At 35.8% G+C, this 25225-nt stretch overlaps 1 long non-coding RNA gene across 2 annotated transcripts in view; it reads right to left on the bottom strand.

The window, feature by feature from the left end:
• Nucleotides 1-9002: 9002 nt before the first annotated feature.
• LOC117974857 (uncharacterized) overlaps nt 9003-25225 on the bottom strand; it is a 109891-nt gene continuing 93668 nt past the window's right edge. For both annotated transcript variants that reach the window (XR_008626074.2, XR_008626077.2), the window contains 2 exons: nt 15024-15283; nt 9003-10267 (listed from right to left, as the gene is read on the bottom strand). This is a non-coding gene — a long non-coding RNA (uncharacterized LOC117974857). The remainder of the gene's footprint in view (nt 10268-15023; nt 15284-25225) is intronic.

The following is a 25225-nucleotide window of genomic DNA, read 5'->3' as shown; positions in this document are numbered from 1 at the left end:
GTTAGGTAAGACTCTAGAGATGCTACCCGTGGCATTTCTTAAAGAAGTGAGTTAATGCTATTCAGAGACCTAAAAATCACCTTCCTCCTGATTATTTTGGAGCTTTTGGGCTCTTTGATGTTTCTATCTTCTTTGAAGGGGATGGCTGCTGCCGGACAGAGATATGCAGATGTGGCAAGCCTGAAGGACTCAAATCACACTCAAGGGAAGCTGAACAAGATAGCTTTCCTTCAAAATGTTTTGTGGTTTTTGATGAGATTTTAGGAAACACCCACAGTATTGATTGAGGCAAAGGTATAGAACTGCAGAATCCTATAGTTGCTGTATATGTGCTCTGAAAAAGAAAAAAAGAAGCCTATTTAGTTTTCTAGAGATCACTAGCAGTTAGGGTAAACTCTGACAAATAAATGCAACCACAAATACACACACACACACACACACACACACACACACAAAAACACACACACACACACTTCCTACATGTGTATGCACCTCACTGCTCAGTCATTCTATACCTAAGGGCAGAAGAAATTTAATGAACCCTATATTTCACCCAATGATATGTTTATCCCAGAGGATGAAGATTACAGAGGATAAGAAAGGTCACTATCTTTTTGTTTCATATATATTAAAGGTAAAATTGAATTCCATTAAGCATAGTGTGGGCATATTTATCATAACAGCAACAATGTTCATATTTATAATTCTCTATTTGTTCTCAGTTAATGCTTCCTAGTTAGAATGACATAGTACAGGCCAGGCGTGGAGCCTCACACTTGTAATGCCAGCACTTTAGGAGGCAAAGGCCGGCTGATACCTGAGGTCAGGAGTTCGAGACCAGCCTAGCCAATATGGTCAAAAACTGTCTGTGCTAAAAATATAAAAATTAGCCAGGTGGGGTGGTGTGCTCCTACAGTCCCAGCTGCTAGGTAGGCTGACGCAGGAGAATTGCTTGAACCTGGAAGGTGGAGGTTACAATGAGCCGAGATCTTGCCACTGCACTCTAGCCTGGGTGACAGAGCAAAACTCTGTCTCAAAAAAACAAACAAACAAAAAACAAAACAAAACAAAACAAAAATATAGTCCAATTTTTTTCTTTAAACTAATAGGTTATGCTTATTCCCAGAATATTATCAATTTGCATTCTTCTTTACACTTTTTTAGAATATTATTTTACTTGATTAAATATTCAGTAATTTGAAAATTGTCCTGAACTCACCAATAGTAAATAATTCCTATTAGTGTAGTAAAATTATAAATAATAAACATTTGCTTTTTAACCCATATATAAAAAAGTTTGTTATTTGTAAATTAGAATTATCTTTAAAGTTTTGTTGTTTGTTGTATTATGATTAGTGGTTGAAATATTGTTAATACTGAGAATAAATAGGTCAAAATGGTCCAATTCAATTAGTTCAGATATATTTCTAAATGTTTATTTTCTTATAATAATAAAACACAGTTTCTTGTTTATCTTATTATAGGTAAACATTCATTGTATAAATCACATCAACTGTGATTAGACAGATTTTTTCCAATTTTTTCTTGGGATAATTTCTAAATACAGTAAATCATTTCAGTTATTTACTAAGTCAGGATAAATAAATGAAGAGAACTATTCCCCAGTAATGAAATGCCTGTAAACAAGACAATTTTCTTTCACTTCTATGTTCAATCGCAACTGTAAATAATATATTGTGTTGACTGTGGTTAAGTTTAAAACAGAAACTTGTAAAATTCACTGCATAGAATGTACATAAAAGGCTATGAAGTGCACCAATCTGGATCTGTATGCTATTCTTAGTTTTTCTACACAATCCGATTCACTTATTCACTTTTCACCTCTCTGTCTTTTCTAACCATCTACGAAATTCTAAATGACTAATTAGGTATTAACACTTTGCCTTAAACCAGAGCCTACAAAGTTGAATGTAGAAGGGTACATAGTAGATTTTTGGGCATATTTTAGCCTTATCTTTTGCTTTGCTTTCTTTTAAAGGAGTCTCTGGTGAGAACTGCATGAAACAAATATTCACAAGTCTTATAAACCGCTTTAATATATGTCTTCTTCTGCATTTGTAAAAACATTTGTAAGGAAAACAAGACACTGTCATATTTCTGTGTTTGTGCACAAACATTGTGACTGTATCCTTTAGTCCTCCTGTTAGCAGCATTAGATTTAAACAATTTTATTGAATCAAATTCAAAAGACACTTTCTGGGGCTGATAAAAAGAACAGTAGAGAAGTTGTAAAATAAGCAAGATAAGGCAAAAATTTTTATGGGATGGTGATCATAATGTTGTGCAAGCCTGCATCACAGGCATTATACCCATTTCTCCTCTGGCACATTCAGTGAGCTGTGATCTGCCTTGTTGCTTCTAAATGCTATTTTCTTAGTGAGGCTATAGCACTAGATTGGCCACTAAATTTGACAGAAAACAGTCCTCAATAGGCCCTGTCTCTCACACTTGTTTTTTCCGAATATATTCTGTAGCATATCCAGTCAGAAATTATGCAAAATCTTGCAAAGTATAGAGTGGTTGGTTTGGTTTTTGATGCCTTAGACAGAAAAATATTGATTGAAATAGTAGTAGCATCAACCCAATCCAGAAATCTACCTCCACCAGTATTTATGAGGATTTCTCAAGTTTTTATGAAAAGATCAGAGTCATTGTTGTGAATTATCAAATCAATATAACAGTAGGAAGGGGTTTTATATGTAAAGGATGTTTTCAGTGCAACTTTATACACTTGTCTAAGAATAACTGTAAGATGTACACAGCACAATTCTAATTTAAATATTTAGTTTCTTCTCTCAGAACGGCTTCTAATCTGATCTGTTCTGGATGTCTCTCATCCTATGCTCTCTTTCTTATTCCACTTCGGTTTGAACTGGCAAAACCCTGATAACGTTTTATTTAAGTCTTGATGATTTTTGAGAGATTTTAACATGTTTCTGTGGAGGCATTTCCCCCTCAAACAATCTCTAAAAAGCTGGCTACCTCCCTCTTTTATTGTTACATGCTATCAGTCTAGGGTTCTTGGGATAAAAGACACAGAAAACAGCTTTAGCAAGCTTAAGGAGTTGCTCCCAGAGACAATAGAAACTGTGAAAGGCATTTTATTGCTCTCATTTTCTGACTTGGCTTGAAGAAAAACCAGATCCCGATTAGACTCAAAGAAACAAACAAAAAACATAAACCAGAATTTTTGTGGAGACGATTATACTCTGACCTACCTATGAATGAAAGTCTCATCTTAACTATTTAGCCTACTAGATGCAGGACTGTTTCTAGCTTGCCTGGATTGTGGATGCTCTTGAGATTTTCACTGCCCCATCCAGTGGCAATAGAAGTAAGAAAGACAAACATGAATTTCACGTCAGGCCTTGCAGAGAAGAAAGTTGATTGTTTAAATATACATTTTGCATTTTAAAACTTCAGTTTTGTGGGTGTTTTGCTGAGTAACTGTGGAGAAGCTGTGCTCATTTAAACAGTGTCATGGCTGTCTATGCAATAGGCTGTATATAAGACCCCTTTTCCTCCAAGTATAACTTTGTTTGTTCAAATGCTCTCAGATGTAAAGCTGTCTTCATCAACTTTAACCCCTGTGAAATGATTTCAGCTAGCTTCCTTTCTCCATTTCCAATCATACATATCTTTATTTACTGAATGTGTCTGGCAACCTGTTAATGCCACAAGCATGAAAAAAAAATACGTGATGATACCTAGCTACAATGAAATCAGAATTTAATTATGTAAATAAACATAAAAATAATTTCATGTCACTGTGGCTATCTCAGTGATAAGGGTCTCATCTTATTTATGTTTAGCCAATTCACAGAAGCGCTTTGTATTCCATTCGTTATTAAATAAATATATTTAATTAAAAATACAGCTTCATGACTACTGAAATAGAAATACATATTCAGCATTATTGGAGCATTGAAGAGGAACCAATGAGTTGCCTGTGAGTTTCAGGATAGTTTTCACATTTAAATTGAGAGATGAAGAGACATGTAAAATAATAATTCTACACATGGGGAAATAATGAAACACTGGGTTGAGAGCACAGTTGTGTCCTAAGTTACTAGATCAAATGACACTTCAAGGCAGCAATTTTGACATTATGCCATAAATATGTTACCTATCAGAAAACATGAGAAGAATCTTGGCCAGCTGGTAAGCCAATTCTTAATTAATGAAAGACGACCTAGTGATCTCTGATACTCAACAATTGATTAGATTTTTGATATGATACTGCAGTGGGTGAGAGAAAATTGAGTGGAGATGCTTAGAATAAAACACTATAGTTGTTATTTTGTAGCAAGTTGAGTAGAAAATTAACCACTTTATCTGTGATTTCACATTTTTAAAAGTTTAGATTTTGAAAATATTTAATATGTACTTGTTCTTATCCACAGTTTATAATAATACACATAAACCCTTAATAAATTCATGTTAATTTATAATGTTTCAGCCCCTTTCTTGAATATGACTTCTAAAAGTTAAGGAGAATGTTAAGGAAAAATGATGATTTTTTTAAAAAATTAAGCCTTATAAACATGGATTATGGTTTGGAGGTCACAATTTTTTATTAATAAGCGAAGAAAGGTTTCTATTTATCTAAGTCATACATCCTAAATCTCAGGGTAAAAATTTGCCTTAGTAACAACAAATACTACTAACAAAATGTTATTAATTTATAATAGTTAATATATAATTAATAACAATAATAATAATTTGAAGGTTTATAAAATCCTTAAAATACCTGATTTTTAGGGTTTAGTTTACCAGCTCTAGCTAGCAAAAGGAGATTGCATAAAAAAAGGCATTATTATCCATAAGGGAAAACATTAAACGGAAGAGGACAGTAGAAAAATAGGATTTAACCAATTTGTGTCTAAAATTGTTTAGAGGTGCCCATTACATTCAATTTTAACTACAAGTAAAATTTACAGTAGCTATTTCTTGAATAGATAAACATCCCACTCAAAACAATATAAGACTAGGTGTGTATCAAAAACCAATGAGAAGTCAGGCCTCACTCGTCTTACTGGATGTAATTTTAATTCAATCACCTTGTTGGAATGACAGTTATATAGCTCACAATAGGTTTGAAATTATGTAAATTATGTAACTGGTAGGAACATTTATGAGATTCTCACTTCCTTAGCAATTTTAGAATTATGCAGACTGATTCGTGGTAATTGTTATATTCCACAGGGTTGCACAAAATCCCCTGGTTAATTTGTAGGACAACACTGGGAGTGCATGGGATGAACAGTGGGCCTGGCAGCACTAATACCTGCTTATGATGGGAGAGCACAGGCAGTTGCTGGGGAAATGCTAGATGAAACAATACTCTTTTACATTTATTTTATTTGTTTAGTGCCATTCTACTTTTTTTTTCAGAAAACACTTAAAATAGTGTAAACACATGCATTTACATCAGAAGGCTTTTTAAAAATAAATGAATAATCCTAGAAGTTAGGATCAGGAAAATTAATATGTTAGTCCATGGCCATGTTATGGCATAAATTTGGCTCTGAGTTTTTGGCATTCAGTGCAAAAAAGACTATGCTTACTTATGTGTTGCAACATTTTCATAATATTTTAATGCTATTTTTATCAGGAGTAGTAAAAACATTCCTTACACTAGTACTTGATATGCATATTTCTTGTACGAGAAAAACACTGTGAAATGTTGTGAAGATTCTCAAAATCCCTACAGTTTCAACAAAAGAGGTTAATCAATAAAGGTATACCAGTAGATTGCTTACATAGGTGGTCTGATACTAGTGTTTAAGAAAGCACCATCTAAAATAGTAGACAATTCAATAGCACGTAGTTTAGAGAATATGCCCAATTCACTACAAAGTTTTACTAGGCATATAGTCACTAAAGGGAAATATGCTTTGTCACTCTATTTTTGCCTTAATTTAAAAAATAGCAGCTATGGAAAATAAATTGAGTTATGATTCGATTTCCATCATAAAAATATTGTATGGGACTCAAATAAATGCATATGCAAATATTGTTGATCTTACTCTAATAGATTAGCAACATTAATTTTTCTATGCACTGTGCAAACCCACATATCTTCCAGCCAAGAGGCCAAAATTTTTCCATGTAAGTGTTTAGATCATTATTTGTGCATTCATTCATTCATTCATTTTATAAATATTTCTGAGTGTTTGCTAAGTGACAGTCATTGTTCTTAGTGCTTGGAATATAACCATGGACAAAACAGATAAATTTCTCGACCCCCATGGATCTTACATTCTAGCAAGGGGAAATAGTCAATAAACAATAAGTAAAATTATAAGCATGAGAACATTTTTTATGAATACTATGAGAAAAAAACAGAAAAAGTATGTCAGGCCATTCTTGCATTGCTCTAAAGAAATACCTGAAACTGAGTAATTTACAAAGAAAAGTTTAATTGGCTCATGGTTCTGCAGGCTTTATAGGAAGCATGTTGCTTGCATTTATTGGGCTTCTAGCGAGATCTCAGGAAGCTTGCAATTATGGCAGAAGGCGAAAGAGGAGCCGGCACGTCACATGGCTGAGAGTTGGGGAGGAGTTACCACACACTTTTAAAGGACCAGATATTGCAAGAACTCACTATCTCAAAGACAGCATGAAACCATGAGGGATTAGCCCCCATGATTCAAACAACTCCCACCACGCCCCACATCCAACTTTGGGGATTACAATTCAACATGTTATTTGGGCATGGACAAATACTCAAATTATATCATAGAGCAAGGTCAGAGGGGAGTTGCAATTTCAAATAGAGTGGTCAGAGCGGGTCTCACACTGAGGACTAGAAGGTAAAGGAGTGCATTCTGGTGAAGAACATTCAATGTAGAGAAAACAGAAAGTGACAAGGCCCTAATGTAAATATGCCTGTGGTATTTAAAGAACAGCTATAGGACTGTGCGTGGAATTGAGAAGATCTCAGAGTAGTATGTCTCAACACTGCACAGGACATACTTATGCTTCAAAAAGTTTATCTGATATTCAAACTTTATTGAAACTAAGCATATGTCTTTAAATTTACTGGGGTGTAAAACCTCTATCTAGGGTATGTCAAGGGGAATTAAAGTTTAAAGAATACTACTCTAGGCCGGTCGCGGTGGCTCATGCCTGTAATCCCAGCACTTTGGGAGGCCGAGGCAGCTGGATCACGAGGTCAAGAGATCAAGACCATCCTGGCCAACATGGTGAGACTCCGCCTCTACTACAAATACAAAAATTAGATGGGCGCGGTGGCAGGCAACTGTAGTCCCAGCTACTTGGGAGGCTGAGGCAAGAGAATCGCTTGAACCCAGGAGGTGGAGGTTGCAGTGAGCGAGATAGCACCACTGCACTTCAGCCTGGCAACAGAGCGAGACTCTGTCTCGAAAACAAACAAACAAAAAAAGAATATTACTCTAAATATATGAGTACCTACTTTTATTTAGGTAAATATCTTATAAATTATGTTATTAATTGTAGCATACAACATGACAGTACATACAGAAATAAAAATATACAACCTCTCAGGTTGCATATTTCCTTTAAACTAATAGGTTATGTTTATTCCTGGAAAATTATCAATTTGCATTCTTCTTTACACTCTTTTAGAGTATTAGAATTAGAATTAGAATATTATTTTACTTGACTAAATATTCAGTAATTTGAAAATTGAATATCTGGCTTTTAATACTTCTGTAAGATGCCTTGCCTAGTTTTATTTTTCTGAAATAGCTAATTAGTCCGTAGGAAAAAATACATTTTAGCCAGAATGTGTAAGCTAGGTGGCAAAAAATTTCTTGCATGATTTAGTCATAACATTAAATAAAATAAGCAATACAAATTAATTTTAAAATTTCTGTTGCAAAGGAAAAATACCCTAAATTACAATAAAAACCTATCAAGGTTTAAAAAAGGGAAAGTGATTTTATAAGAAGTGTAATTAGTATTGAAAGGAATTGTAATTTTGAAGTAGGCTTATATTTATATAAAATAGTAAAATATAATATTTAAAGTATCATATTTTTAACATGAGTCACTAGGTCATTAAGTTGAGCATTTGACCACAAGTACATTTTTAACACGTGTCATAAGACATGGGTTTATATAACAGTATATAAATTTCTATTTATGAAAAATGGTATCAATCCAAATGCCATTACTCCCTGAAGTTGTAACTATAACTGGGTCAAATTTCCATTAATTAGTTAGTAGTTTAAAAACGCAAAACTTTCTTGTTAATATGCTTTTTCATTCTGCCTTCTTTGTTCCTGTTACCAGGCATACTTTCCTTCCATTTTATCCTGCAATTTGATTTGTAAAACTCCATTTATTCAAGAGCATTTAAAATAAAAAGAAAACAAAAAAAATTATCCCCAAATGCATTTCAGAGCAAAGCACATTCAAGAGGAATTTACAGCATCATAAACTTTGTAAGGGTTACCTTTCTAGAAATAGCCATTTGCCACTAGGTACATTTTAGAGTTGCTCACTGTATAATTGCACCTCATGAATGGAGTTAAACAGAGGATAAAATTCACCCCACATTCAATAACTGACCTGTGAACTAGTAGTTACAAAGTATATATCTGTTAAAAAAAACTTATACCCAGAATATATAAAGAACTCTTACAACTCAACAATAAAACTGAAAACAACTCAATAAATCATCAAAGTGTCTTTGATGTGTTACTTTATCGAACAAGAGACATAGATGGCAAATAAGCACAAGAAGCAATGTTCAATATCCTGTTTACGGAAAAGAAAATCAAAATTACAACTAGGTATCCTACGCCCTTGTAAAAATGGTTAAAAATTATAAACAAAACAACTAAAAGACTACAACATTCTGGCAAGGAAGCAGAGCAACTGAAAGAATACCTTATACATGCTGATGAAATGCAAAATAGTACAGCCACTTCAAACAATTTCTTGGCAGTTTCTCATAAATTTAAACATATACTTTACCATATGACCTACTATCTCAAGGCAAAAGGAACTGTATGTCCACACAAATGTTTATATAGCAGCTTTACATAGAAGAGCCAAAAACTGAAAATAAGTCAAATGTTTATTAACTGATAAATGGCAAATTGTTATATTTTAGCACAATAAAATACTATTCAGCAATAAAAGGGAACAAATTTCTAATACAAGCATCATGCTTGGTGAACGAATCCAGACACAAAAGATTACATCCTGTATGAGCACCTTATATGACATTCTGGAAAAGGCAAATCTATAAAAATAGGAATCAGCTGAATAATTATTGTGGACTGGGAGTGGGGAGAGAGATTTTGTGTCCGGAAGTTATTCATTCTGGTGAGTTCTTGGTCTTGCTGACTTCAAGAATGAAGCCGCGGACCTTTGTGGTGAGTGTTACAACTATTAAAGATGGTGTGTCCGGAGTTGCTTCCTTCACATATTCAGATATGTCCAGAGCTTCTTCCTTCTGTTGGGTTCGTGGTCTCGCTGACTTCAGGAGTGAAGCTGCAGACCCTCACGGTGAGTGTTACAGCTCAAAAAGGTAGTGCGGACCCAAAGAGTGAGCAGCAGCAAGATTTATTGTGAAGAGCAAAAGAACAAAGCTTCCACAGCATGGAAGGGGAACCAAGTGGGTTGCTGCTGCTGGCTTGGGTAGCCAGCTTTTATTCCCTTATTTGTCCCCACCCATGTCCTGCTGATTGGTCCATTTTACAGAGTGCTGATTGCTGCGTTTACAACCCTTTAGCTAGACACAGAGCACTGATTGGTGCATTTTTACAGAATGCTGATTGATGTATTTACAATCCTTTAGCTAGACACAGAGTGCTGATTAGTGGGTTTTTACAGAGTGCTGATTGGTGCATTTACAATCCTTTAGCTAGACACAGAGCACTGATTGGTGCATTTACAATCCTTTAGCTAGAAACAGAGCACTGATTGGTGCATTTACAGTCCTCTATCTAGACAGAAAAGTTCTCCAAGTCCTCGCTCAACCCAGTAAGTCCAGCTGGCTTCATCTCTCAATCTCCCCTCTAAACAGGACACCACAACTGCTGTTGGGAATTGGGTGATGAGCACTCTAGCTACTTCCTGCTGAATAGGGGTGAAAAGGGGGCCCTGCAGTTGTAGTGTCCTCCAGATGGGAATTCTTCAGGCCAGTCAAAGAGCCAGCAGGTCAGTCCAGGGGTCCTCGGTAGAATTGTTAGTTGAGCTCATTTAGGGTTCCATTTGTAAGACCATCTGTAGCTTGATGGCCTCGATCCTAGAGGAAACAAATTTTACAAGGGGGTTAAAAATACAGGGCCCGAAGGCGAGTAATAGCAAAATGGCTATCACAGGACCTAGAAAGGGGAGAAGCCATGTTGGCCAACTCCAGAGGTTGGTATAAGAATTTGAAAGGCATTGTCTGATTTCAGAAGACTTTTCCTGTAAATGCTGGGCAGTGTCTCGTACTATCCTTTACTGGTTAGCGTAAAAGCAACACTCTTCCCCTAAGAAAATGCAAAGTCCTCCTTTCTCAGCAGTGAGGATATCTAGGCCTTGGCGGTTTTGAAGAGTCACCGCTACAAAAGAATCTATTTGGGATTGTAGAGCAAGGACAGATTTCGTTATTTCTTGCAAACTGTCTGAGAGGCAGATATAGGTTGAAGTTCCACATAAGAAGAATAAGCCTTGGCTGGGTAGACAGAAATTTACCCTGGCTTTTAAAGGAATAGGGTACATTGTTTTTTCTTTATTACTTCTATCGCTCTCTTTTTTCCTCTCTGACTCCCTCTTTGTCTCTTCCTCTCTTTCCTTCTCTCTTTGACTTTCTGTCTCTCTGTCACTTCCTCAGTCTCTCTCTTTGACTCCTTTGTCTGTCTCTTTCTCTCTGACTTTTTGTCTCTTTCTCTCTTTCTGTCTGTCTCTTTTACTTTGTCTTTTTGTCTCTTTCTCTCTGACTCCCTCTTTGTCTCTATCTCTTCCTCTCTCTCTCTGACTTCCTGTCTCTTTCTCTCTTTCCTTTCTGCTGATCTTTCCCTGCTTCTGCCAGCTGCTTATGCTGCTGTTCTCCCCTCTCCTTCTCCTTTTGATGGCTTTGGTAGTGTAAGACTCTCACCTCTTTGGGTTTTTGCACTGCATGCAATAACTTCATGGTTTCCTTGTAACATATAATGGGGGTTTCCCCAGAGGTTAGGAACTCCCTTTCTTTTCATATTGCAGCATGGGCATGTAGGATTAGATAAGCATACTTGCTATCTGTATACACATTTATTCTTCTTCTCTTTCCCGGTTCTAAGGCTCAGGTAAGTGCTACTAGTTCTGCTAACTGCGAGCTGGTCCCTGGGGAAGAGGCTTGCTTCCAAGTACTGTTACTAACTATGGCATAACCTGCCCTTCGTATCCCATTCTCCACAAATGAACTTTCATCAGTATATAGGTTAAGGTCAGGATTAGCTAAGGGGACTTCTAAGAGATCCTCTCAGGCCGCATAAGTCTGGACTATAATTTGTCGGCAGTCATGCTCGATTGGTTCCCCATCCTCTGGGAGAAAAATGGCAGGGTTGAGGGCCACACATGTGCGTATTTGAAGTACTGGTCCCTCAAGGAGTAGCACCTGGTATCTAAGCAGGTGGCTGTCTGATAGCCATAAACTTCCTTTGGTGCCTAGTATGCCATTTACGTCATGAGTAGTTCAGACGGTGAGATCCTTTCCTTGTATTATTTTGATAGCCTCTGACACTAAGAAAGCCACTGCTGCAACTACCTGTAAACAGTGAGGCCAGCCTTTTGCTACTATATCAATTTCCTTACTTAGGTATGCCACTGGTTGTGGGGTTATCCCATGAATCTGAGTAAGGACCCCAAGAGCTATTCCTGCTCTCTCTGTGATATATAAAGAGAAATTTTGTCCTGTGGGAAGGCTTAAGGCTGGAGCTTGAGTCTGTTCCCTTCAATGTCCAGACTTCAGGGTTGATTCCCTCCTCAAGCATGGGACAACGAATGGGTAATTTGTTCCCCATATTCATGTAGTTAATAGCTCCAGCTTTGGCTAATATGTCCCTCCCTAATAACGGTATGGGACTTTCAGTCATAACAAGAAAGGCATGTGAAAAGAGCAAAGTCTCCCAATTACAACTGAGGAGGTGGGAGAAATACCTGGTTACAGGCTGTCCCAGGATTCCTCTGATGGTAACAGACCTTGAGGACAGCTGTCAGGGACAGGAGATTAACACTGAGAAAGCCACACCAGTGTCCAGGAGGAAGTCAATTTCCTGGCCTTCAATGGTTAAACGTACCCAGGGCTCAGTGAGGGTGATGACATGAGCTGGTGCTTGCCCTGGGCACCCTCAATCCTATTGTTGGATAATCTGCTTGGGGGCTTCTGGCCCAGAGAAGCTTTGTCCTCTGGGGCAATGCATCTTCCGGTGATTGCCTTGGCATAGTGGACATGGGCAAGGGAGCAGCTTGTTTCTCATTGGACAATCTTTTTTAAAGTGTCCTTGCAAACCACACTGATAACAAGCCCTACCGGGTGATTGGCCTACTCCGTTTTCTGTCCTTTCTGACCTACCAAGGTTTGTTTGTCTGAGGGCCATGACTAAGGCTGCAGCCTTTCTCTGCTCTCATTTTTCCTTTCCAGCCTGTTACTCTTGGTCCCTATTATAGAACACCGAGGTTGCCAGGTTTAATAATGCCTCCAGATTTTTTTCAGGGCCCAGGGCTCACTTTTGGAGCTTTTTCCTGATATCTGCGGCTGATTGGGTAATAAACTTATCTTTTAGCATCAATTGACCCTCCAGGGAGTCAGGTGACAGGGGAGTATATTTTCTTAAGGTCTCCTATAGCCACTCTAGGAAGGCAGAAGGAGTTTCTTCCTTTCCCTGGGTTATGGTGGACATCATTGAATAATTCATGGGCTTTTTCCTAATTCTCCTTAGTCTTTCTAGAACACACGTCAACAGATGTTTGTGACTCCAGTCCCCATGATCTGAGTTGAGGTCCCAGTGGGGATCCCTAGTGGGGATGGCTTGCTGACCAGTAGGGAATTTGTCCCTTTCTTTGGGGACAAGTGAATTCTGTCATTCACTTGACTAAGATACCAGGCTCTCTCCAAACTCCTGGGCTGCAGCTAAAGCTGCATTCTTTTCATTAAAGGCCAGGGTTTGATCTAACAATAGCATGACATCTCTCCAAGTGAGATAGAAGGTTTACCCTAGATCCTGTAGGGCATCTATATACCTATCAGGATCATCAGAAAGCTTCCCCAGGTCTGCCTTGATCTGCTTTAAATCAGAGAGGGAGAAGGGGACATGTACCCAGGTTGGGCCAAATTCTCCTCCCCCTAGAGCTTGAAGTGGACATAACTGATAGCCTGGGGGGTAGGGAGGGTTGTGGTCCTTTGGAGATTTCTTTGTTTCCTTCTGGGCAGGGGAGAGTAGAGGAGGCTTATCATTAATAGGAAGGGGAGCTATAGGGAGGCTAGGATATGGGGGTAAGCTGAGACGTCCTCCTGTGGGATGTAAATTGCAAGCTTTGCATAGTTGTGGGTTCTCCTTCAATGAAAAGAAAACTTGGACATAAGGTATTTCACTCCATTTGCCTTCCTTCTTACAGAAAAGGTCAAGCTGCAGGATAGTATTGTAATTTATACTTCCCTCAGGTGACCATTTTTCCCCATCAGAGAGAGATTATTGGGGCCAAGCCATAGTGCAGAAAAAAAATAAGCCACTTCTTTTTCAGGGTTTGTGGGTCAAATTGGTCCCAATGGCTTAGGATGCATTTCAAGGGTGAGTCTGTTGATGCCTGAGTGTTTGCCATCTGAAAGACAAAACCACCCACGATTTTGGTTTGCTTGTCCCCCCACCACCACCCAAGAACTCGCAACAGTCCTTGGACCCTGCTGGTCTGAATAGTTGTGCTCTCTGATGTAGCAGCATAAACACCTCTTGCCCAAGAACCTGCAGCATTCCCTGGACCCTGTTGATCGGAATAGTTGCACTCACTGATGCAGCAGCAGAAACTCTAGTTTTCCTCCTAGACCACAAGGAGGACCAAGGAAGGTCAGATTTAGTAGCCCTTACTGATGCATTCTTGAAAACCTGCACCCTTGCCTGTCCTCCTAGATCACAAAGAGGACTGAGAAAAATCAGATTTAGTAGCCCTTACCGACGCATTCTCGATAACCTGTTAGAGTCCTAAGCATTCTCCTGTTAGTATTGGGACTTTACCCCTGTCCTATAAAGATGTTATGCCCCAGATATGAAGTGGAATGCCATATCCTGAGGGAGGGAAGGGATCTCCAGGGTCGGAAGAGTGACACCTTTTGTCCTCACTTGAATAGGAAGGATAACATTTCTGAAGCTCCCCATATCCTAGCTTCAGGAATAGCCTTTGTTAGGCCTGCTTGTCTGAGGAGGGATACTAAAAGGATAGTTGGTCTGCCCACCCGACAGGGCTTTGGGCAAAAATTAAGTCTTTCTGATGAGGGAGGCAAGGTGCCTAAAGAAGGGAATAAAGTCCTGAAGTTTATACTAGGAATCATTCCTATTGGATAAACTAAAAAAGCACCAGAGGCAGGGAATGGTTTTTAGAAGCGGGACTAGCCTCAGAGAAGAGAGGCAAGAGGAAGTTTGTCTGACAGGCATTAGGACCCAGGAAGCAAGGGTCAGGATAGATAGGATAGATGGGTGAGTCTCGCTTGGGTGACATGACTTTGAGAGCTCCGATCATGGCCTCAGGGACAACCAACTTGTTGTCAGGACCCCGGAGCTGAATGGCTTTCCTCTCTGTTGATCCTCGGCTCAGCCTAGAAGTACAGGAAAAGCGGAAGCTGGTTCTAGGCAAACCAACGGTCCCAACTCCAAAGAGTCGGGGGTTGTTAGAGAGCCCTTTCCCAGTAAGCCTGACACCCGTGTCTTTAGTCCGGTGGCCGTACTAGTCGCTTTTAACTGGCTGACAGGTGCTGGTATTTAGCCCCCAAATTCTAAGGAAAAGTAGGACAGAATAGCAAGCGAAAGGGGTCTGATGGTACTCACCACTTGGCCATAGGTGATAGTCCCTTAGTGGTCACCAAGAGGTGCCCAGTTCTTGGTCTCGATGACTTCAAAAGGAAGCCATGGACCTTCACGGTGAGTGTTACAGCTCTTAAAGATGGTGTGTCAGGAGTTTGTTCCTTCAGATGTTCAGATGTGTCCAGAGTTTCTTCCTTCTGGTGGGTTCGTGGTCTCGCTGACTTCAGGCGTGAAGCCGCAGACCTTCGTGGTGAGTGTTACAGCTCATAAAGGTAGTGCAGACCCTAAAAGATGTGACAGAAAGGAAATTAAGGAAAACCTAATGAAAATTTCCATGGTTTACAGGTAATAAATTGTTAATTCTTCTCAAACTGATCTCGATCCAGTATAATCCCTGTTAAAATCCCAGCAAGTTGTTTTTTGTTTTGTTTTTCTGTGTGTGTGGGAAAATGGTAGGTGGATTCACAAGGTGATTCTAAAATTTATAAGAAAATGAGAAATTTAAGAAGTGTAGAAATTTCTGAAGACAATAAAGGACAACTCAGGGGAAACTGCATTTGCAAATATTAAGAATTATTATATATCTGCAGTAAATCACAGTATTCTCTTCAAGCTAGTACAGAATACTTTTAAAAAAATTGGGAATCAAGGAAATGTCCATACATATACGGTCAACTGACTATAAAATAGATGTAAGTATAATGTATTTGGGAAATTATGGTTCTGTCAGCAAACAAATACTGGCTCAATGGGTATGTGTATGTATGTATGAAAAAAAATCCATCTTGACCACTACCTCACACAATACAACAAATAATTTCAAGATGGTTTATAGATCTAATGAGAAAGTTAAAACCAAGTGCCTACATAAGAAAACACTGGAAAATATCTTTATATATATATATATATATATATATATATATATATATATATGTATATATACACAGATTCTTCAACATGCTGTAATAAGCACAAACAGCAAACACATTGACAAACGACACAAAAAGTATGATGCTCTATTCATTAAAAGGCATCATTAAGAAAGTAAAAAGGCAAGACACTGAAGATTTGTATGGATAAATTCCATAAATAAATGAGAAAAATAAAAACAAATCAACTGATAATGGAAAATCCAAATAAGGGTGAAAATGATACAACATATTGCTGAGCATGATTAATGGTTTACAAAATGCAAATTATAATCCAAAAGTGATGAAAGAAATTTACCAACCTGGATTAAATTAGAAACACTGCACCAAGCATTAGCAATAATATAGAGCAACTAGAATTCTTATAACTTGCTGGTGGGTGTGTAAATTGGTGCACACAATTTGTATCTCTTGTTGCTATTAACAACAAGAAGACTCAAATACCAAAGGAAGTCAAAGATGGGACAACTCTATTTTAATTTAGCAGAAAAAGACCTTAGGGTAAGTATTCCTTAAAGTGTCTAATACCTTTATCTGACTACAACAACTCATGTAAGTAAGAGTAACTAAAATATATATCTAGAAGTTATATACACACTGATTTGGCCAAAAACCCTAAAAAGTATTAAATATACGTATATTTAGTTAGTAAAAACAAACCCCTGTGTATTGCTAACTACTTCTGTAAAATTTACTCTTTAGTAGAAATTCATGTTCAAGAGTCTTCAATCATGTAACGAAACTGAAAGCTATTAAAATTATTCTGCCAACGGCTCTTCTGGCAATAACTTAAAATACCTTGGCTGACACTGCAGAGTTAGAGACAGCCATGTGTTATCCATATATAAAACGAAGAAATTGTCTCAACAGTTTGTGAATCATATGGAGGTTTTACTAGGCTCTTTCCTAAGGCCACAAATAGTAATCAGTTTGGCTTTGTGTAATATATTCTCCAAGCATGCCTAGAGGCAAGTTAGTACTTTATTTTTATGAGGCTCCAAAGGTTATACATCAAATGATTGGTAGGCAGGTTCTTCAATTCTGATAAACAGATCTCAGGAGAAAACCAAAAACATGATTAGAGAAAATACCAGGCTAGGTGGGCATAATCATGACAACTAGGAAATGATCCTTCATCACAATGACCTTCACTTCATTGAAGTAAAGGCAAAAAAAAATGTATTTGCTATGATTTCATTAACTTTCTTTTATAAAGTGTATCTCTAAAATTATGATCGTATAGTCGAGGACTTGCATGCTGGCGGAGGAAAAAAATCTTTGAACTGAGTACCTAAAAATAATAAAAATTTCACTCTTTATACACCTCATGTAGCAACCAATAGATATCTTTTACTATTTAAAGAAGTCTATTAAATACAATAGTGGTAAACTCATCTCATCCTATTTACCCTCACTAAAATAGAAGGCAAGAAATCAACATTATATATAAATCACTGTGAAGCAAGCCCCTGGGACCATTTCTAAAATATTTTTCTAAATTGGATGGAGTTATAAATTATTAACTTTATTCTGCTGCATCTTGGTGGAGGCAGATAGAGGATAACATTGTACTTAAGAAATCATATTTAACACAAAATGCAAAATAATACATGGATATTATCTGTGGTTAGAGACCAATGAAAGATAAATTTGTGTATTCAGCATTTCTGTTGTGAAATCATCTATGAAGTAATAGCAGAAGTGACCAGAAAATTGAGAATAATAAAAGGACTAAATTGAAGCATTTCATGACAGAAGGACAAGACTGACTATTGTAAATGATGTAAACAATTCATTATTATTAATAGAAATTCAAAGAATACATCACTCAAAAGTCTTTCATATAAAATCTTAAAAGTACTCCGTAACAAGTAAGAGACTATACCTTCAGGTATTTTGGGATTTGACATGTGTATATTAAACATAATTTTATGATGTAATTCTATTTGCAGGTAAGTTAAGATGGAAAAGCAATTTTGCTTATGTAATTTACATATTATATAATTGTTTACAAAAAAATTATTCATTATTTGGAATTATACTGAAAGTATTTGGTGCTTAGAAGCTTTTTATAGTGAGGTCATCACCCCTCCTAGGTTAAGACAATAAGCTGTTCTATCTCCTATTTTATTGATATATTACTTTCATAAACCAAGCTTTAATATTAATAGACCTGGGAATAATAGTTGTATATCTATATTTTTTCCAATTAAAAAGTCTATTGTAAAATAAAAATTAAAATGAGATACCAATTTCATATAGCAGGCTGAAACAGTATTTTTAAATGCAATAACTAGTGAAAGGGAGAAAAAATAGGTGCTGTCAGACACTTCTGGTTGAAAGGTAAGTGATATAGTTTAGATGCTTGTCCCCTCCAAATCCCACATTGAAAAGTGATCCTTGGTGTTGAAGGTGGGGCCTGTTGGGAGTTGTTTGGGTGATGGGGAAGGATACCTCATGAATGGCTTGGTATCATCCCTAGAGTAAAGAGTTCTCACTCTATTAGTTCACATGAGAGCTGGTTGTTAAAAAGAGTGTGGCACCTCCCATTTCTCTCTTGCTACCCCTCTTACCATGTGACATGCTGGCTCCCCTTGCCTCCCACCAGGAGTAAGTACTTCCTGAGGCCCTCCCCAGGGGCAGATGCTGGCACCATGCTTCTTGTACAGCCTGCAGAACTGAGAGTAAAATAAACCTCTTTTCTTTATAAATTACGCAGTCTCAAATATTTATTTATAGTAACGTAGACTAATACATTAAGCTCATATAATTATTATAAAGAAAAATTTGGTAATACGTACCTAAAGAATTAAGAATAAATATGTTAAGATTGAATATATCAAAAAATTATTTGAAGAGAAACTTTAAGTTGAACAAAACTATATAAGACAGGATACTGATAGAGGTGTTTTCTTGTGTGTGTTATTTAAAAAAAAGAAGTCAATCTAAACTTCAAAAAGCTAAACAAGAAATGCCATATTTATACACTAGGATAAAAAATGACATATAATATTGTAAGATAATATTTAGCGTTGTGAAAGTCTTTTGAAAATAAAAGATAAGTAAGAGTGTGCAATTAGAATAAAGAAGAAAAATTGATTTATCTTCAAGAGATTCTCATTAAAAAATTAATAAAACTTAATAGCTGTGACCATTGTCATCATCATCATCAATGTAATAAAACTCAGCAACCTAGGAAAAAAAACATTGTTCTTAACCTGATGAAGGGTATTTAAAAAATAACAGCTACAGGAAAAATCATAATTAATGGTGAAATGTTGGAAGCTTTCCTCTGTCTTAAGGAAATAATACAATAATGACAACTTTTGCACTTCTTTTTATTATTACATTGATCATTCTAGCCAGGAAAAGAAGAAAAAAAAGTGGGTAATTTGAGGAAGAACATCAAAAGGACCTAAATTAAGTGAGAGATATACAATATTAATGAATTGAAGTGATTGGTATTTTAAAGACAACACTCTCTAAATTGACCAATAGATTTGTTTCACTACCGCTCAAAATTCCAACTTTTTTTTCAGGGAAAATTACTATATATATATATATGTATATATGTGTGTATATATATGTGTATATATGTATATATGTGTATATATATGTGTATATATGTATATATGTGTATGTATGTGTGTATATATATGTGTATATATGTATATACGTGTGTGTGTGTGTGTGTGTGTATATATATATAGTGTCAAAAGTAGGAAAAATAATCCGGAATAAGGGCAAATTAGGAATTTTTTTCAACCACATATCAAGACTATCATAATGTAGTAATTAATATAGCATAATATTATTTAAAATAGTGGCAAATAGAACACACTAGAGAGTCCAGAAAAGGGTCCCGCATACATGGATAATTGCTTATACCTAAGGTACAACTCTAGAATTAGAAAGGACATACTTTTAAAACATGAGGAAACAATTGAATAAAATGGGAAAAAGGCATCTTAATCCCTCCCTCACATCTGTTTAAATGATTACCAAAATAAGCTTCTAAACAAGAATATGAAATAATATGTTTATGATATGGTAAAAAAGGTTTCCTCTACAAGTAATTAAAAACATGCATTATAAAGTAAATAAAGGTTAAACTACATTATATTAAAACTATAGACTTCCCACCAATAATAGAAACAATTAAGAGAATAAAAGAGAAAGGAGGAGATATTGGTAATGCATATAACTACCAAGCTCTCAAATCTAGAACATAAAGCAAACTCTAAGACATAATAAGCAACCAAATAGAAAAATGCACAGTGGACTTTAAGAAGCACTCTACACAAAAGAGGATAACCTAGTATGTTTTAAGAATGCACGAAGACTTTTAAAAATTTATTTGCATATTTAAAGTTTACACACGTCATGATTTCAATGTAATAAAAAATAATAATAAGCCATTCACAGCTCTGAGACACATGGTCTCTTCTATATCCCAAGCAAGTCCCTAAATGGAGGTAGAGCATGTGTTCCTATTTTACACATTCTCATATGAGAGATAAGTGGTTAAGGAGGATTAGAAACCCAACCAGGCCTACCGGGGTGCTGGATAGACACAGAACATTTCTAAGGGAATGCCACGAGAGAAAAATTACAAGTCTATACAAAAATTTTTATTTTAACACTTAGAATCAATATTCATTCCAACAGCTTTACCAGCCTTGGCCAACCCAATAAGTTACACACTCAGGTACTTGGAAGGTTGTTGCACAGCTCCTTAACTGAGCAAGTCAGGGCAAAGTTGTCCAGCAAGGAGTAAATTAAAATAAAAATGTGATCAACTCTACTCACCAAAGAATTGCTAAAATTCAAAAGAATAAAAACACCAAGTGTCAAGGATACCATTAAGCAACTGGAAATCTCATTGCTACTGTTGTGAATTTAAAATTATAAAAGCACTTTCAAATAATATTTGGCATTATTTCATAAAGTAAATAAATGCAAATCGTATGACCTAGAAATGCTAATTCTAAAAACATACTCGATAGAAATTTAAATATATATGGTGATATGGTTTGGCTATGTCCCCACCCAAATCTCATATTAAATTCCACGTGTTGTGGGAGGGACCCAGTGGGAGGTAATTGAATCATAGGGGCAGGTTTTCTCAGCTGTTCTCGTGATTGTGAATAAGTCTCACAAGATCTGATGGTTTTACAAAGAAGAGTTACCCTGCACAGGTTCTCTCTCTGTGCCTGCCGCCATCCACATAAGATGTGACTTGTTCTTCCTTGCCTTCTGCCATGATTGTGAGGCTTCCCCAGCCATGTGGAACTCTAAGTCCAATTAAACCTCTTTATTTTGTAAATTGCCCAGTCTTGACTATGTCTTTATCAGCAGTGTGAAAACAGACTAATACTTATGGACCAAGATATATGTATAGAATCCTCATAGCAGCTTTAGCTTAATTGCTAAAAATCTACAAACAACCAAATAATTCATGTATGCTATAACATATAAACTGTTTTATTTATATAATGAAATATTCTGAAGCAATGAAAATATACAAACTTCTGCTGCATGAAACAATGTGGATGAGTCTTACAAACATAATGTTAAGCAAAAGACAGAAACACAAAATACTACATGCCATGCGATTCTATTTATGTAAAGTTTAAAAATAGGCAAAATTAATCTGATATATTAGCAATTTGAATGGGTTAGGTTTCAGGAAAGGGAGAGAAGTGATTAGGACAGCTCCTAGGGGAGTTTTCTGGCATTAATTTCATGTTTATTGCTCTGGATGCAGATGAACAGTTGTGTTAATTTAGTAATAATTAATCAAACTTTTATATTTTAATTTGTATGATTTTCTGTAAGTATTAATACTTTAATAAAAATATTTATTTATAAAACAAAATTCAAAGTTGTTTTCCATGTCTCAGACTACATTCATGCTTAAGATCACAAGGTATGAAAATTTGCAGAAAATAAATATTCAGCAACAGGTGAAATGTTTTGTTTGCCTGTTAACTTACTTGAAATGCTGGTAGACAGTTGTTTTTATTTAAATAGCAACAGCAAAAAAAAAACGAAAAAAAGTGTTTTTAACCATTAAACCCTAACAAAGCGTTTACAGATACAATATGCTCTCCTTCACGTAGATCTTGCCCTGATTTAAGATAAACAGGGAATACCAATAGTTGATAAAACCTATTTGTTTTTCATGAGGGGGAACATCCTTTTATCTACCTATGAAAACATATGTATTATTAAAATTACATTTATATATTCAGAGAATTGGGGAAATAATCTTAAAATGTATTCTTAAAGGCATCTTTGTACTGGATTTATGGTCTGTTTGCAGACATGGCCACTATGCATGGTAGGGGGATAACGACTGGCCAATAGAAAAGTAAGACTTTTTTACATTCCACGTGTAATTGAGGTCATGCAGTATTTTTCTTTCTGTGTTTGGCTTATTGCACTTAGCTAACGTTCTCTAAGTTCATTCATATTGTTGCAAATGGCAATATATTCTTTTAAGACTGAATAATATTCCAATGTGTATATGTACCACATTTTTTAAAATTCATTTATCCTTTGGTGGACACCTAATGTTTCTATATCTTGACTACTGTGAATAATGCTGCAATAAACATTGGAGTGCACATACCTCTCAAAGGTGCTGATTATATTTTCTTTGGGTATAGACTCATTAGAGAGATTCCTGGGTCATATGGTAGTTCTATTTATAATTTTTTGTTAAACCTTCATATTGTTTTCCATGATGGCTGCAACATTCGCATATACGTATACGCACACACACACATTATATACACATATACATATACATCAGAATATCATATTGTACAACTTAAATACAATTAAAATGAATAAATATGTTTAAAAATAAAAGTAAGGCAACCAAGAACTGTGTCTGAAGCTAGAAATAAAATTAGCTTTCAGAGGAGTGAACTAAATTTAGATTTTACTGAGGCAGTCTTAGGTCTTTGAGAATCAGCTCCTGTGGGAATTTGTGACAAGAACCAGACAATGATCAGTATCTCTACCCTTGATGTGTATCACCGTGAGCCTTTTACAAGAACAGAGTATGCCAGAGAATCAGGAAAACAATGCAAAAAGACAGTAGGGAAATTAAGAAGCTGCAGTTCTGTAGATAATGAGGATAGACATTTTGTGTAAATCATATCCATCTACAGATTTAAGAAAGTATGTCTACTGTTGCTGCTTTCTTTAGTCAAGTGAATCAAGGATTGGGAGTATCTGAAATATTAGGTTAAAGGCTTTCAAATCCTGGACACAAGTTGGGCATTTAGTCAAGTATTAATCTAATCTTTGTGATTAAGGCCTTAAACATATTAATTTTTAGAAAAATTATTTATTTTATTTTACTTTTCTTAAGTTCTTGAAGCATAAATAAATTGAGAGTAAGAACATGTTCTTTGCAATTCTTGCAATGTTTCTTTGGTTAAATAAATAGTTCCCAGGATATGAAAAAAGGGGTTTTATTTTTCTAATAGAACTTGAAGTGAGAATATAATCATCCAACTTTTACAAAATCTATGGTTGTGGTAGTTCCCATTGGGACATTGAGTTTTAAAAATACGGATTATATTAGCTTTTCTAATTGATTATTAATGATAAAAGCAAGCTGACTGAAAAGTAAATGCCACAGTGCCTTCATTTAAATTCTCCTAGAGTTAGAAATTTATCACTGATAATTTGGATTCTTTTTTATTACAGGTGAAAATAGAATTATATCCACAAATTATGGGTTTCTACCACTTATATGTTTTTCCAACACAGTAAAATGTATTTGGATATATTGGCTTGCTTTATTTTGTGTCTCATTAAACAAGTCACTTTTTTCTTAGCAAAGATTTATCATTTCTGAAAGTCACCCAGGTACTTAAGTCATAAGCTCAAAGCAGTTTTAAAAATGTAGCTAAACATAGACTATGACCTTTTAGATGGTGAAAAGACTTATTTTTGAGCCATATGGTCAGCCTCAGGCTTAAGACATTAAAATTGAGGCTGGAGGGAGTTCAAACGATGACACTGATTAGTGCATATGTCCCCACACTGGATGCACCGAAGACATCAGGAAAATCTTTTATGACAACTTGTCAGTTGTCATTAATACAATCCACGGAAAAGAAAAGGAATCATTCTTGGAGATGTCAATGCCTGAGTTTGTTAGAACTACATTAATTTGCATGAAGTTATTTGAGATACAATTTTCAGCAAGATTTAGAGAACTGAAGAACTGAACAATCCATAGTTTTAGGGGTGTTTCTGAATGGTTTATCACAAATATACCTGAATTATTGCATTGCTCTCCCTTGATATTAAGTTTCAATTTCTGGGATGTTTTCATAAGGCAAAAATGAACGGAACTACTCAATCCTTGTCATGGTATACATAATAAATTTCTAGATAGTAATTTACCAAACTTATTCAATTGATCAATTTTTAGAAAGGTACATTTTCCCCAGATGTAAGACCATTTAATAATAGTCATTTTACCCTCTGATTCTCATATCGTAAGGCAGAGTTCATCAAATTTTTCCTCAAAATACTGTTTGCTTTTTTCAAGTGAAAAGCATGCTTATATGGATAGAGAATGGCCAATCGATGTGACAGCTTGTAAAATGTAGTATTCACCATTTATTTTTCCATGATTTAGAGTTAGAATCATGATGCAAATTTCCTAACACTATTGCTTCCTGTATTACCCCCCAGGCTTGAAGCACCAGAACAGTCTCGAAGACAAACTGGCAGGAAGAAGAATATCAAATATACATCATATTTTCTGGTTGTAGTATGAAAACAAATATCCTTAGGAAGTCTTCTATAGTTTCCTTATTTTAAAGATCATATCACAGTAATAAAATATTTTTCAGGATACCATGTACTTTTTGTTTTATCCATTATTATGTTTGTCAACATCCATCTTCAAAAACAAGATAACATGATTTTTTCCAGATTATAAAAGAATTTTTGAAATGCACTTTGAAAACCTACTTTGTACAGGATGATTGCTTAATGTTAGGGAAGGCCTAGCCTTCCTCTTTACTGGTACATGCCTGCTCTACAGGCAATGCAGTTGGGTATGCTAACAATATCATGTCCAAAAGGGTATTATGACACTACAAATTAGCATTGATAATGTAATATTATGTTACATTGACGATGAATACCAATTAAGAAAATGGAATATAAAAAATATACAGAGTAGGCTTTTTTAAAGGGAAGAAATAAATAATAAAAGATACACATTAACTTTTCAGAAGCATTGAATAATAGAAGGAAATG

This window comes from Pan paniscus, chromosome 1, assembly GCF_029289425.2.
Source record: "Pan paniscus chromosome 1, NHGRI_mPanPan1-v2.0_pri, whole genome shotgun sequence".
In the NCBI taxonomy this organism is placed as follows: domain Eukaryota; kingdom Metazoa; phylum Chordata; class Mammalia; order Primates; family Hominidae; genus Pan; species Pan paniscus.
This window is presented reverse-complemented; position numbering and strand designations above follow the sequence as displayed.